We start from the raw sequence: 14,920 nt of genomic DNA on the forward strand, positions 1-14,920 counted from the left end.
TACATTTCAACGCCATTTGTTTCGGAGAACGAGACAAGAAGATGGCCAGACAATTGCTCAGTACGTGACGAGACTACGCCAGCTAGCTGTTGGATGCAATTACATGCCAGCTGATTTGGACAACCAATTATTGGATCAAGTCGTACAGCACTGCAGATCAGATAAACTCAGAAGACGTCTACTGGAAAGAGGTAGTGAGTTGGAACTCACCGATGCTTTAACCATTGCTGCTGCATTAGAGGCTGTTGAAGGGCAATTTCATACCATGACCCTGAAAGACAACTCAAGCCAGCAAATTAAGAGGCTCTCACATCCCCATAACCAGCCAAGATATATGTCGACACAGGACGTGGAGTGTTATCGATGTGGAAACCGAGGTCACTTTGGAAAAGACCCATATTGCCCGGCCAAAGGCAAAGTTTGCAGAAAGTGTAGAGGTAAGGACCACTTTGCAAAGAAGTGCAAAAGCAAGTCCAATGCAGACCAGAAGAGGAAGAGTGCAACTTCCAAAGGCAAAGCCTGGGGGAAAGGAAAGTATCCTGGAAAGAAAGATACCATTCGCCAGATAGACGGTGACGATGATGATACCCAGGAGGAACAGAGTTGTTACCAATTTACATTGAATGAAGTACGTCATGAGAAGGTCCCAGTGATCATTGGTGGAGTGACAGTTCAGGTCATTGTAGACTCAGGCAGTGACAGTAATGTGATTGATCGACATTTATGGGAGAAGTTGAAAAGGAAAAAGATCATCTGTACCTCAAAGAAGTGTTCCAAGAAACTGTATCCATACACAGCAACCAAGCCATTGCAGACCATTGGATGTTTTACTGCAACTGTTGAAGCTGGAGATAAGTACACCGAAGCAGAGTTTATGGTCATAGAAGAGAGGGGAGAACCATTGCTGAGTAGAAGCACAGCGCAAGACCTGGCAATACTTCATATTGGAGCTTGTGTCAATTCAATTCAGTCATACGAGGATATGAAACAAGAATTCCCCGCAGTCTTCCAAGGAGTAGGAAAGCTGAAAGGTCGACAATTGAAGCTAGCGGTAGATGAAACGGTCAAACCCAAGGCACAACCAATGCGCCGAACTCCGTTTGGACTTTGTGGGAAAGTCGAAGCCAAAATTAAAGAATTGATCGAACAAGACATTATTGAACCGGTGGAACATTCGACACAATGGGTCAGTCCCGTAGTGATTGTGCCCAAACCAAAGGGTGACATAAGACTATGTGTTGACATGAGAATGGCCAATGAAGCTATAATTAGAGAACGACACCCTATACCAACGGTGGAGGAAATACTTCAAGAACTAACTACCAGTAAGGTATTCTCAAAAATTGATCTGAAATGGGGCTATTATCAATTAGAGCTGGATCCAGGTTCCCGAGATGTAACTACATTTGTGACTCACTGTGGATTGTATCGTTACAAGAGACTATCATTTGGAATTAATGCAGCTTCGGAGATCTACCAGTATGAAATCCATCGAGTGATTCAAGGCATTCCTGGAGTTGCCAACATTTCTGACGACATCATAGTCCATGCACCAACGAAGGTAGAGCATGACAAACGGTTGAGGCGTGTACTATCTAGACTACAGGAGGCAGGCCTTACCGTGAATGGAAACAAGTGCCAGTTCGGTGTGTCAGAAATGGACCTCATGGGACACAGACTTAAATGGGAAGGACTAAACCCTGCAGAGGCCAAGGTGAAAGCTATTGAAGAGGCACGTGCACCTCAGAACACAACAGAGGTGAGGAGTTTCCTAGGATTGGTCAATTTCTGTGCAAAGTTCATTCCTAATTTCGCTACAGTGGCAGAACCACTAAGGAAACTAACCAGGAAAGGTGTACCATTTCATTTTGGATCTGAGCAGAAGAAAGCGTTCACAGCGCTGAAGCAAAGCCTGACAGATGCAAACAGTCTTGGATATTACGATCCGGCGGCATCAACCAAAGTCATAGCGGATGCCAGCCCAGTTGGTTTAGGAGCCGTGTTGGTCCAGATGCATGATGGAGGACCAAGAATCATTGCCTATGCCAGCAGATCGTTATCAGATGTGGAAAGAAGATACTCTCAGACAGAGAAAGAAGCACTCGGACTTGTATGGGCCTGTGAGAGGTTCCATGCATATTTATATGGCATTGAATTTGAACTCATCACAGATCATAAACCATTAGAGGTGATCTATGCACCTAGATCCAAACCATGTGCCAGAATAGAGAGATGGGTACTCAGACTACAACCCTACAAATATAAAGTAATCCACATTGCAGGGAAAGCAAACATTGCTGATCCGCTGTCCAGATTGGTGAAGGTTGGTGGTCCACAATCCAAGTCAGAATTGGGAACAGAAACAGAGAGCTTTGTACGCTTCGTAGCTATTCAGGCGACACCGAAAGCTGTGACTACGAAGGAAGTCGAGAGAGAATCCGAACGTGATCCAGAACTCATGGAAGTAAGACAATGCATACAGAGTGGACAACGGGACAAGTGTACTCACAAGGCTTACATTCCCATTAGAGACGAACTTTGTTGCATTGGACAGTGTGTATTAAGAGGTAGCAGATTGGTGATACCGCAAAGATTGAGACCGAAGATCGTATACTTAGCGCATGAAGGACACTTAGGTATTGTTGGTACCAAGCAGAACCTCAGGACCAAGGTATGGTGGCCAGGTTGTGATAAAGACGCAGAGAAATTTGTTAAAACTTGTCATGGATGTCAAATCACAAGTAAGAGTAATCCGCCAGAACCGATCCGGAGTACGCAACTCCCGACAGGACCATGGATCGACGTAGCTGTTGATTTTCTTGGACCTTTACCGACGGGTGAATCAATTATGGTAGTGATAGATTACTACAGCAGATACCATGAGTACGTGGTGTTGAAGTCCACAACCACTGAAAAAACAATACAAGCGTTAGCAGAGATATTCGCAAGATATGGATTACCTGTTACATTATACTCTGACAATGGTCCACAATTCATTTCAGAGACATTTGCAGAATACATGAGGACCACAGGTATCCACCATCATAAAGTAACTCCAAAATGGCCGCAAGCCAATGGAGAAGTAGAGAGACAAAATCAGTCCATTGAAAAACAATTGAGGATTGCACACGCAGAAGGACAAAATTGGCGAGAAGCATTGCTATCTTATGTGGCTGTCTATCGAGCAACGCCTCATGCAACCACTGGAAAAAGTCCTGCAGAAGCATTTTTTGGGAGAAAAATCCACACAAAAATGCCAGAAATAAAGGAAATCCGAGACGACCAGGAGATGAGGGACCACGATGCTGAAAAGAAAGATGCAGCAAAGCTGTACACAGATTCGAAACGTGGAGCCAAGTACTCAGACATCATGCCAGGAGATAATGTTCTAGTGAGGCATGAAACTGGTGGTAAGCTAGACACACCTTATTACCATCAACCCTATACTGTCGTATCCAGAAGTGGCAGTATGGTGACAGTCAAGTCTCCGACTGGAGTCCTGTATAAAAGAAATGTCTCAGGTGTAAAAAGGTACCAGTCCAGAGATATATCGAGCGAAGAGGTTGAAAGGCCAATACGAGATGCTGAAACTGAGAGACCTGATGATGTTCCAGAGGCAGTTACCAGCACTCCTGATGAAGTGACTAGAGCGCCAGAAACACCCGAAGCCGAGGTGAGCAGTATTTCCGACGCTGACAGTGAACAACCGAGAAGCGACAACAATATCGCAGGCAGGCCGAAACGAAACCGGAAAGTGCCCAAACGATATGAAGACTTTGTGCCATAGTTTTAATAAGAACTTTGGGACAGTATTTAATCTTATATCATAAAGTGCATGTATGAGTGCTGTAGGAAGTAAATTTTATGTAGTTGAGTTATAGTATTACCATTAGTTACGATGTTTGTATGTTTCCGAGGGATATTGGTAAGTGAAGGTAAAGTTTATTTCTGATTAAAGGAGGGATGTCATGATAATGAATATGTATGAGATGTACCGGAAGTCACGTGGTATGAGAGAGAGATAAGAACACAAGCAGGAGAACAAAGGAAACCGGAGAATAAAAAGACACTAAGAAGTTTACCTGATAAACTTGTGTTTAATGTTTTATTAACTTCACATTTCGGGCCACAAATGTGACAGACACTACCTGGACTGGTGAACATGTCTCATGAGGAAAGGTTGAGCGAGCTAGGGCTTATCTCTTTTGGAGATGATAAAAGGTAAAGGTTCCATTATTGTCATGTAATACTACATTTAGAATGTAACATACATGAAATTATTTAACTTTTATCTACCGTAAGGCAGACAGAGATTCCCACTTTGTCTAATGCCTCTCATAGAAACCAACAGCATCAAGATGGTCTCCCCTCCAATTACTGACCAGGCCTGAGCCTGCTTAGCTTCTGATGAGAGGAAACTCAATGGAAGTATAAGATTATGAGATAGGGTGGACAGCCAGCAGTTTATCCCAGGGCGACAATGACCAATCTGTTTAAGGCTAGTGGAAGAAAGTTGAAGGCAGGCATCATTTTTTATGGAACTGTAGATGCCTGGAATGCATTGATATAATTGGACATTAAAAGACATACATAGACTCTTGGATGCAAGAAAAGTGGAGGGTTATGGGCTGTGAGCGAGGAAAGGTTCCGATTGATAGGGAGTATATTTATGCAAGTTGGCACAATATCAAGCTCTGTGTTGTACTGTTCTAGGGATGGATTTTAACATGAAGATGCTGTGAAAGCACATTTCAATCATTTAGCTAATTTATTTGTGTGTCTACCAGCCTGGCTGCCATGACATTATGCTTGTGTAAACTAATTTTCGACATCGCAAAGCAGCGACATTCAGCTTCCTTGCAGACTCTGCCATCACCTCATCAACTGCCACTGATTTCCTTCAAGTGGTCATGGTAAATTCTGTGCCAGAAGGAAATTTGACATCAATTGTAGAATGGGATGCAGAAGAAATGGCATGCATGCTTGATTTGTACAAACAAAGTATAAAAAGTGAACTGTTTCCAGTTTTCCCTTGGGTTTAGTTGAGGCATTGGCAGGCCCAATGATTATCCAAAACTGGGCAGCAAAACACTATTTACTGGATTAACAGTGGGAGAAAAAAAGAAAGAATGGCTGATGCTTCAGGCTGGAGCATTTCATAAAGACTCAGTGAATCTGGAGGAGCTTTTTGGAGGATTAGTGAATGCCTCAGTCTTGATGAGTGGTTGATGCCTGAAATGTCAACCATTCTTTTTCTCCCACTGATGCTGCTCAACCCATCCAGTTCCACCAGCAAATTATGTTGTGCTCCAGATTTCAGCATCAGCTGTCGCTTGAGGGTATCCAAATATGAGAAATGTTTAATATTTTTCATTGTGCATGGAACTTCCAAAGACCTGGGCATACTTTCTTACTGGACGGGAAGTGGAAGGCATGGTGCTGGTAGTGGCTGAGAGAGATCAACTGAAGTCACTGCCAGGGAGAAGACAACTGTGGATCAGCACAACACTGAGGGTAGAAGGGCCTGTACTGTGTTGTAGTGTTCTATGTTTTATGCAAAAAAAACCAAATTTTTCATGAGTGCATTAACATTAGAATAATGTAATAGCTAGGCACAGAGTAAATCAATTTGAAATTACACATCAGTGCCAAACCTTGGCAAGCAGGAATTAAAAGAGCAGCTGAAGATCCATATGTATTTAGTTAACTTGTTCTGTATGGTAAATACTACTGAAAATGATATGCAAGTGGCATATGAATAATTACTGAATGATTTGGTCATTTATGTTGCAAAACCTTTGCAACAATTCCTCTATGTTGAAAAAGGAATGCCTTCAAATTTATTTTCAGAGTACATACATGGAGTCACATACAACCCCAAGATTCTTTTTCCTGCTGGCCAGGAAATGAAGTTCAATGAGTTCTTTTGGTAGGAGAACCAATGAAGGTCTAATCTAACAAGCCAAAGATAAATTAGGGGATTCTATGAAGTTAAATTTCAGGGCAGATTTGCTGCAATTTCTGAAATGTCAAATGACACCATGGTCAGATACTCTCTTAGTTCATTCAGAAGTCTAACTGAACTATTGGAGACAACATCCTCTCCACCCCAAACCTGTTGTAAAATATGCCCCATATTCATTGTGCTATTCATTGTGGTGGGAGGGGGGGGGGTGGAGTGGTTGAATCCAAAGGATAAACAACTTTTAAGATGCAGAAGAAAAACAAATGGACTTGCTTTGAAATTAGCTCATACAACGTGATGCTTTGATTTTTCACATGATCCTATTCCTATGAAAAAAATTGAAGACTTATAGTGTAGCGTGAAGTACTTGATTTTTATTCCAAGTTCCTTTCTACTTTTTGTAGCGTGCCACTGAAGAGTCCCTGGACATGTTCAATGTGCAGTCCCTCTCCAAGTTGGTTGTCACTTGATTCATCCATGTCAACTTTCAACCTTACTTAGAGGATGGGCTTACATTTATTTTGTTTTTCTCTTTCTTTTTTTGTTAAATTTTACTTTATGTCATGATTGTGCTCTGGATTTCCTCATCATGAGAATATTTGTAAATAGAATTGTACTGTTTAATTGGTTACACTGCAAAATATCAATAACAATATTTAAAAATAAATGATGGAGCTACCGCAAAAAGTCAAGGGAAGAATCTGGGTTCATGCCTCTGGTCCAGAATTAGTCACGTTTGCACACATGGCCTTACGTAAAACTGTTGAAGGAAATTGTATCTACCCAAATGAGGTACAATACACAAAATTTCTGGTGAAATTCACCATCTATAACCAATGTTTCGGGGTTAAGCCCTTTGTCAAGGTATGAGCAAAAAGCAGGGCAGATTTGCTGCAATTTCTGAAATGAAAAACAAGAATAAAACATTAAGAGACAAGTACACTCTTTCTTCTTATTTATCTATTTATTTATTTATTTATTTTAAAAACGAATTTTCATGTCATCCTTGCGCAGGGGCCATGCTAATCTTCTCTGCATCTTTCCAATTTTAGTATATGTGCTGCCGAAGCAAGCACCACTCTTTCTTCTTAATGATGTTCAAAACTGTTGATTTTGGTAATACTAAAGTTTGGGTGATGTCTCTTACTGTTTTATTCTGGTTTTCCATCCTCATAATGGCTTCTTTGACATTCATTGGCACTACTCTGGTCCTCATGTTGAAAAGTGGCACTATAGACTTCAAAGGTGATCAAAAGCTTAGAAGCAAGCCTAGCTCTCTTATATCTGCACCAACAATTAAACATACCTGATTACTTACGAATATCTGTGAAGGCATAAGTACCTGGAAGAGCCAAAATGTGTAATTTCTTTACTTACCTTGTTAGATTGACATCCTGTTGGTCCTGCGTGGTTGTCAGAGGTGTCCCAAGTTTATTAGTATTTCCGCGGCCATCTTTGTTATTGTGCACATGCACAATGCGTCCAGATATTGTAGTGCTAGGTTGGAGTATACACGGTAATGCATGATGTACACCAGGAAGCTTTATTTAGAATATTATTAAACATGGTGGTGACATGGAAAAAGGGTAAGTGAAATCTGTAGGACCCCTCGTGGAAATTTTGAACACAGTTTGGATTTTGCTGCTGCCGCTAGTCCAATGGGGTCTGTTGATTTGGCTTGTGGTGTGTGTGCGCGAAGGATGGTGGAACAAAACGAGTAAAACTGGCTGAAGCAGCTGTGAATTTGCTATCAAGGAGAAACGTATTAAAGATATGAGGGTTGTGAATCTTAGAGAAGAAATTAGTCAACAAAAACTAGATACGTGAAAGACTGAAGCTGGCAAGAGAAGAAGCCAAGGCTTCGGTTGATGCGAATGAAGATATTGCCGAAGACAATGACTGAATATGAAGAAAAGGCTGTAGATGAGTCACCAAATGGTGATGAAGATGCAACAGTTGTACAATTTGAATAGGAGAAAGAATCAAGTATTAAGTTAACATTTGAAGTGCAGGAAGAAATACAAAGAGGTGAGTGTGTCAAATGTTGAATACAAGAGAAGCAAACAAAATTGTTCTGGTTCAGGTTCCAGAGTTTATCATACAACTTCAACATGTTTAAAATTAAGAGTTGAAAAGCTCACTATTGATGCAGAACAAGAATGGCTTATATGCCTTAGAAGAACTAGAGGAAGCACAGGTGAAGCAGCTATAAAGAGATTGGCAGCAGCTACGAAAATAAGAGGAGCTGAAGCGGGAGCAGCGAAGGAGGAAAGAGGAGCAGATAAGGAAGCAGCTAAAGAGGCAAAAGGAGCAAATGGAATTGAGAAAAAGAAGAGTTGTTAATGATTCCTTGTCGAATACACTAGAAGGTTCAGAGTTACCTGGTGCTCAAAGTAGATCATCTAAAGTGTATCATGGTATGGAATCATATTTTAAGAAGGAGCCACAAGAAACAAAACCAATCATTAAGATCGATAACAGTACCACGGGTACAAAACATGCATACACAAGGACAAATCCTTCCAGAGCGTGGTGTAGCCAAGCCACATGTACCAGTGATAACATCTGCCGACAGAGCTGCGGCTTGGGTTCAGTTAAACGCTGCAGCTTCCTTGGCATTCGAATCAAGCATCAGAAATACAGATAAATGTACATGTGATATTTTCAGATACATTTTCTGCTACAAGAGGCAGAGAACAGAGCCACAAAGTATCATCCATGAGAAGAAACAATAAAATTGCTGCATCATTGATCCAGCTGCAGTCTTTCTATCTCTTCTTTGTCCAAGAAGGAGATTCAAACTTTTGATGGAGACCCACTTCTATTGAAGACAAGTGCCAAGACCCTGAAGATTATATTTATTATTTAGAAATGTTCACAGAAGAATAGCCAAAGAACTTGTAAAAAGTTATCAACATATGTCCTCGGATAGAGGATTCGACAAAGCTAAGTATTTACTAGAGAAGAATTTTGGCAACAAGAATCAAATTGCTTTAGCTTATATGGATAAAGCTCTTAAACGGCCATCAATAAAACTGAATGATGCAAAGGCTCTACAAACATACACTCTCTTTTTAAAGAGGATGTTGTAATGCCATGGAAGATTGCGATAATATTCCTGATCTTGAAGTGCCTGGTAATATGCAATTCATCTTAGATAAATTACCTACCAAATGTGGGATAGATGGAGACATTTGGTTTGTGATTTCCAAAAAAAATTAAATCAAAGAGCTACCTTAAAGGATTTGGTGGATTTTTTTTGAATGGCAGGGTAACATTGAACTAGATCCAGTATATGGAAATACCAGAGAAACTTCAATGGGGAACAAAGAGGTAAGGAGGTCTAACTCACAGTCTTGTCTAATATTGAAAAGATGTACTTTTGCTACTGTTGTGACAGTTATAAATAAAGAAAAAAAATAAAGTAATTGAGGAAAAAGAGAGTTTACCTACTGAGAAGAGTTGTTTGTTCTGTAACGTGGATATGCTTTGATTACAGTTGGAAAATAAGGAACACAAAAGAAATATCACTTTTTAAAAGGAAGATAGAATATGTTTTAGCTGTCTGTGTAAAGGGCACATCAGTGAAAAGTGCAAGAAGCGACTTAGTTGTAAAATATACAATTTTAAGCATCCTAAAATACTGCATATTCATCAAAGGAACAAGGAATTGGAAGAAGAGTAAACAGAAACAAAGAAAACAGTGTTATAGCCTCAGTGCAGATAAATGGTCTTACTGGGGCCAGTTTGGATAACTGTAAACTCTCAATAGTCCCTGTACAAGTCAAGAGTAAGAATGGGAATGCAATAATATGTATTCACGCATTTCTTGACCCAGGCAGTACTGCATCTTTTTTTGCACAGTGGGACTGATGAACAAGCTTAATCTTCAAGGAAGAAAGTCGAAGATTATGTTGAAAACTATGAGCAAGAAAAAGTTGTTGAAACCATAATTCTTTCAGGCTTAGAGGTTGCTGGATTGCATGTCAAAGATTTTTTGGATCTTTCATTTTTATACACTCAGAAGACTATACCTGTGCATCAAAATGAAAGCCATCAGCTGTCTTATCTGTAGAAATTGATTCTGAGGTAGAGATGCTGATTGGTTCAGGTATACCAAAGGTTTTGGAACCACTAGATCTAGTATGAAGGAAGGGAGATGGACCTTATGTTGTTAAAACAAATTAATGGATAGTTAATGGACCTTCAGAAGGAAATAATTATATTGCTCAGGAACAGTTAAAGACAAGTGTCAACAGGATTTTGGTTGTGAAATTTGGTGAGTTGTGGAAACAGCAAAAGAATTTAAATAAGAAATTCACTTCTGAAGAAAACAGAGCAATGTGAAAATAAATCAAAACCATCTAAAACAACATTGAAGGAATTATTTTCATCAGGAATGGACGAAAAGTTTGAGAAGATGTTGCAAATGCTGCTGGTAATTATTCCTGTGTAATTGAATCAGAGACAGGACTAAAACAAAAAACTGAACAAATGTGAAAGTAGTTTTTGTCATTCAGAGATTACAGCAGACAAAGTCAACGAAGAAAAATCGCAACGTGCTGCAAAACTGGTGAATGCAGAAAATTGCACTGATGGAATAAAGGAACATGTAACTGGCAATTTGGTACAATTGCATTCAGAGAACGACATGGTGAAAAAGGATTTGAAATATTAGATAATCATGAAAACAGAGAAAAGAAAGATTTTGACTTTGGTCTTGAAAACGAAACTGGATTTCAAAAGGATGAGAATGAATCCATTGAATCTTTAGTTTTGAAAGTGGCAAAGGGAAAGATGCAAAGAGAGGTTGACAAGAATAGAGATTTAATTGTAAATAAAATTCACAAGGTCAGAAAGCAAAAAAGAATAACATCTGAAGAAATGAGTAGTTATTGAGAAAAGAGATTTAGCATGATCAAAACGTAAAGGGTCGGAGGAAGAGATTCATTTTTGGAAAGAGAACATTGGTCAATTACACAAAACAGTTGATTACAGAAAACAAACAAGGATGTAACTTGAAGGATCAGTTACTAACAGTGGAGAAAAAGAGAAATTGCATTTCAGCAATGCAACAAACAAGATGAAGAAACAGAGTTGCTTGAATCATCTTATTTATGACCAACTGCTGAAAAGAAAGAAAAAGATGAGCAAATCTGCCACAGGGAAGGTTAAAAAAATTCATTAAAGTTGAGAGGATCAAATACATTTTCAAAATTTGGTTTTAAGAGTTCAAGTTCTCCCTACGAGAAGCAGAAGGAAGGAGGAATGCCAAACCACATGCTGAAGAAGTACCTCATATTAAACTCAAAGTTTTCCCTTTGAGTTGTAAAATTAATGTCTATTTTGTCTGAGGAAAATTTAGGGTCTACTGGTTGATGTTTTAATTCAAATATTCTGGAGATAAAGGAACTTTTTAATAAGTACAAACTGCCTTTATTTTGTTGTTTGCATCCTCTACAGGTTATAGACTTTATTGATCCAGAGTGGAGGTTAAGATCACTCTTTTTCAAGGGGCTATGTGATGGCAACCTCTGGCCTTATAAAGAAAGATATATATATTGTTTGAATGTCATATTATTTATATTGTTGTGTGAATATTATTTAAGATATTACTTCTAGTTATATTAATTAGGGACTAGTATTGCAAGAGGCAAAATGTGTAATTTCTTTACTTACCTTGTTAGGTTGGCATCCCATTGGTCCCTGCACGGTGTCCAGAGTTTATTTGGCTTTCACAGCCATCTTTGTTATTGTGCACATGTGCGGTTCCAGGAGCATGCGCAGTGCGTTGGGGTGTTGGAGTGCCAGCTGGAACTTGCGGGTGCATTCGGGTGTTGTAGTGCCGAGTTGGAGCATGCGCGGTAATGAATGACGCGCATCGGGAAGCTTCATTTAGAATATTATTAAACATGACGGTGACATAGAAAAAAGGTAAATGAGATCGCCATAACTTTAGTTGACCATGATCGTGAATGTTACTGATGTTATTTATGGATACTTCATTTCAACATTAAAGAAGATAATTTCAGGTTTATGTGTTAAAATAAAGGATTAAAATACACCTAGATTTGTATTGAAACTAATTGAAAATGCATCACTAATAAGTGACTCACTTAGCCTTCAAGTGACTATTTATTGGATCAAAGTCATTATAGCACCAAACATTATGCTGAAATAAGGGGACTATAAATAAAAAGTGCTGCAATTTCTACATGGCCAAACCAAAATGCATACAAATATCTTTGAATAAAATTTGGAATGTACACTTTTATTACATGTAGGAGTGCAGGGCTCAGGGAGCAGCTCTGGCACCCGGGGCCACTCCAGCAACTCTTTGACACCGTGTTTGGTGAGCTCCGAAACCTAAAAATTTAGCACTGCACCCCTGATTACATATGGATTGTTTGATTACAAATTTAAAACTGTGGAGCACAGGGGAAAATAAAGGGGAAAAAAAGTGTCTTTATCGCAAACATTAAGGAGGGCACCATAGCAGGAGGTGAATTTTTGGCTAGTTTTACGCAGTTCATGGTCATGCTCCAGAAAATATAGGGCTGGATAACATGGATTTTTCAAATGTTGTGGAGTATTCTGACAAAGAATATGAAAATATGTTGTGGTACTTCTTAATAATTAGAGACAGTGTGTGTTCCATTCCACATGGGGAATATATGGTAAGATTGCCAGGAACAGAACGGTTTCATATTCTGGGGACAGCCAATCATATAAAACGTTTTAGGAAATAATTGATGTCACATTCAAGACAGAGACCAGTGTAAAAAAAAATTAAAAATTTGGGTTTGAGAGGCAGAAATCAGAAGACCAATAAAGAAGAGAAATGGCATACATTTAAAATAGCATCGTTTCATAAAATATACTATATTTTACCCAGCAAACAATCTACTGCTAAAAAGACTATAAATGAAAAAAAATGTATTACACAAAATAATATTTAACAGGAACAAAAAATATCAGAGTGGTTGGAAGGCCACAAAGGGAGCAGCAAGATAAAATTATAAATGCACATAAAATTATAATATAATGGCAGAAATATTAGTTACTTTGTTTCTTGATTTAACTGAGATATCAATCACTGATCATGACCACTAATCAGAAATGTAAGAAACAAAACATTATGAATAAAATAAAGTCAATGAGGGGTCGGTTCAAATTGCATCTGGTCTGGACAGAGTACCTGACTGTGCACTGAAAACCAGTACCAAAACATTGGCTTGGGTATTCACGAATATCTTCGAATTTTCATTCCGACAGGACATCGTACCCATCCGTTTCAAACAGCCTTCATTTGTACCAGTGCCCAAGATTGGTAATCTGCCTAAATGACTATTGATCAGTGACATTCACATCCACAGTAATGAAGTACTTTGAAAGGCTGGTGTAATAGCACATCAGCTCCTGCCAGAATGGTGACATGAATCGGTTTTAATTTGCTAACCAATGCAACAGGTCTATGTCAGATGCCATCTTATTGGCTCTTCACTAAACCCTGGAACATCTGGACAGCAAAGATGCATATATCAGGATGCTCTATATGGATTACAGGTTGACATTCAACACCATCATCCTCTCAAAACTAAGGAGTAAACCGAGACCTGGCAAAAACATCTCTTCCACAATTTCCATCAGCATTGGAGCACTACAGGGATGCTTACTTAGACCCTTGCTTTACACATATCAATGTTTACATGGCCATATACGTTTGTTGATGATACTACTGTAGTAGGCTGTATAAAAAGGGGGTAATGAGTCAGTGTATAGGAGGGAGATTGAAAACTTGACTGATTAGTGTATAAAAACAACCTCTCCGTCAATGTCACCAAGAATAAGGAGCTGATTGTGGATTTTAGGAAAGAAAAAAACCAGAGGTAACCATTGGAGGATCAGAGGTGGAGAGAGTCAGCAACTTTAAATTTTCTGGGGGTCATTATCTCAAAAGACTGGTTCTCGATCCATCAAATTAATGCCATTGTGAAGAAAAGACAACAGTGCCTCAACTTCAGGATTCTACAAAGGTTCGGTATGTCATTGGAAATCTAGGCAAACATCTACAGAGATGTGGTGCAAAGTGTGCTGACCAGCTGCATCACAGTATAGTGTGGGGGCACCAATACCCCAGAGTGAAAAATCCTGTAAAAGGTAGTGTACTCAGCCCACCACATCACAACCCAAACTCTCCCAACCATCAAGAAAATCTACATGGAATGCAGCCGTTGGAAAGCAGTAGCAATTATCAAGGGTCTGCACCTCCAGACATACACTGTTATCACTGCTGCCATCAGGAAGGAGGTACAGGTACCATAGGACATGTACCATCACATCCAGGAATAGTTGCTACCCTTCAACTATCAGATTCTTGAACAACAATCATACAGAGATTAATTTAAAGACTCATTATTGCTCATTATTTATTACTGTACATTATACCTAATCTGCATTTGAGTTAGTTTGTCTTCAGTTCTTTAAGTACAGGTTACAGTAAGCGGTATAGAAATTACTAATCCTAGTCTACAGACAAAGAATCTCATGGTTGCATATGATATTATGTTTGTACTCTAACAATAAATTTGAACTTTGAATTTTGAAATTGATTACAGGAACACTTCAAAATAATCCACAGAAAATTAGGAAGAGGTGCTTGCAAATATTCACAAATATACTAGAAAAAAATATAATGTCAGAGAACTATTGGAAGCTTTTTCACAGTATTTACACAAGAAACTGGCAGAGTGCATAAGGAAGGAAAGGAAACAGAAGGGTCATGGAACATATGGAGATTGAGGAGGAAGCGGTGCTTGCTTCCTTACAGCGAATAAAGATAGATAAACCTCCTGGGCCAGATATGATATTCCCTCTGACCTTGAGGGAGACTAGTGTAGAAATTTCAGGGGCCCTGGCTGATATATTCAAAGTGTCCTTAGCCACAGGTGAAGT

General features: G+C 39.2%; 1 protein-coding gene and 1 non-coding gene across 4 annotated transcripts in view; both read right to left on the minus strand.

Moving 5' to 3' along the window:
* The window catches only part of LOC138761738 (dynein regulatory complex protein 11-like), a 320,096-nt gene that overhangs the window by 206,935 nt on the left and 98,241 nt on the right, over window positions 1–14,920 (minus strand). The window lies entirely within an intron of this gene.
* LOC138762545 (U6 spliceosomal RNA) lies at window positions 6,932–7,041 on the minus strand. Its single transcript, XR_011356952.1, has one exon. It is a non-coding gene; the product is annotated as a U6 spliceosomal RNA (small nuclear RNA).

Source organism: Narcine bancroftii, chromosome 4, assembly GCF_036971445.1.
Source record: "Narcine bancroftii isolate sNarBan1 chromosome 4, sNarBan1.hap1, whole genome shotgun sequence".
Taxonomy (NCBI): Eukaryota; Metazoa; Chordata; class Chondrichthyes; order Torpediniformes; family Narcinidae; genus Narcine; species Narcine bancroftii.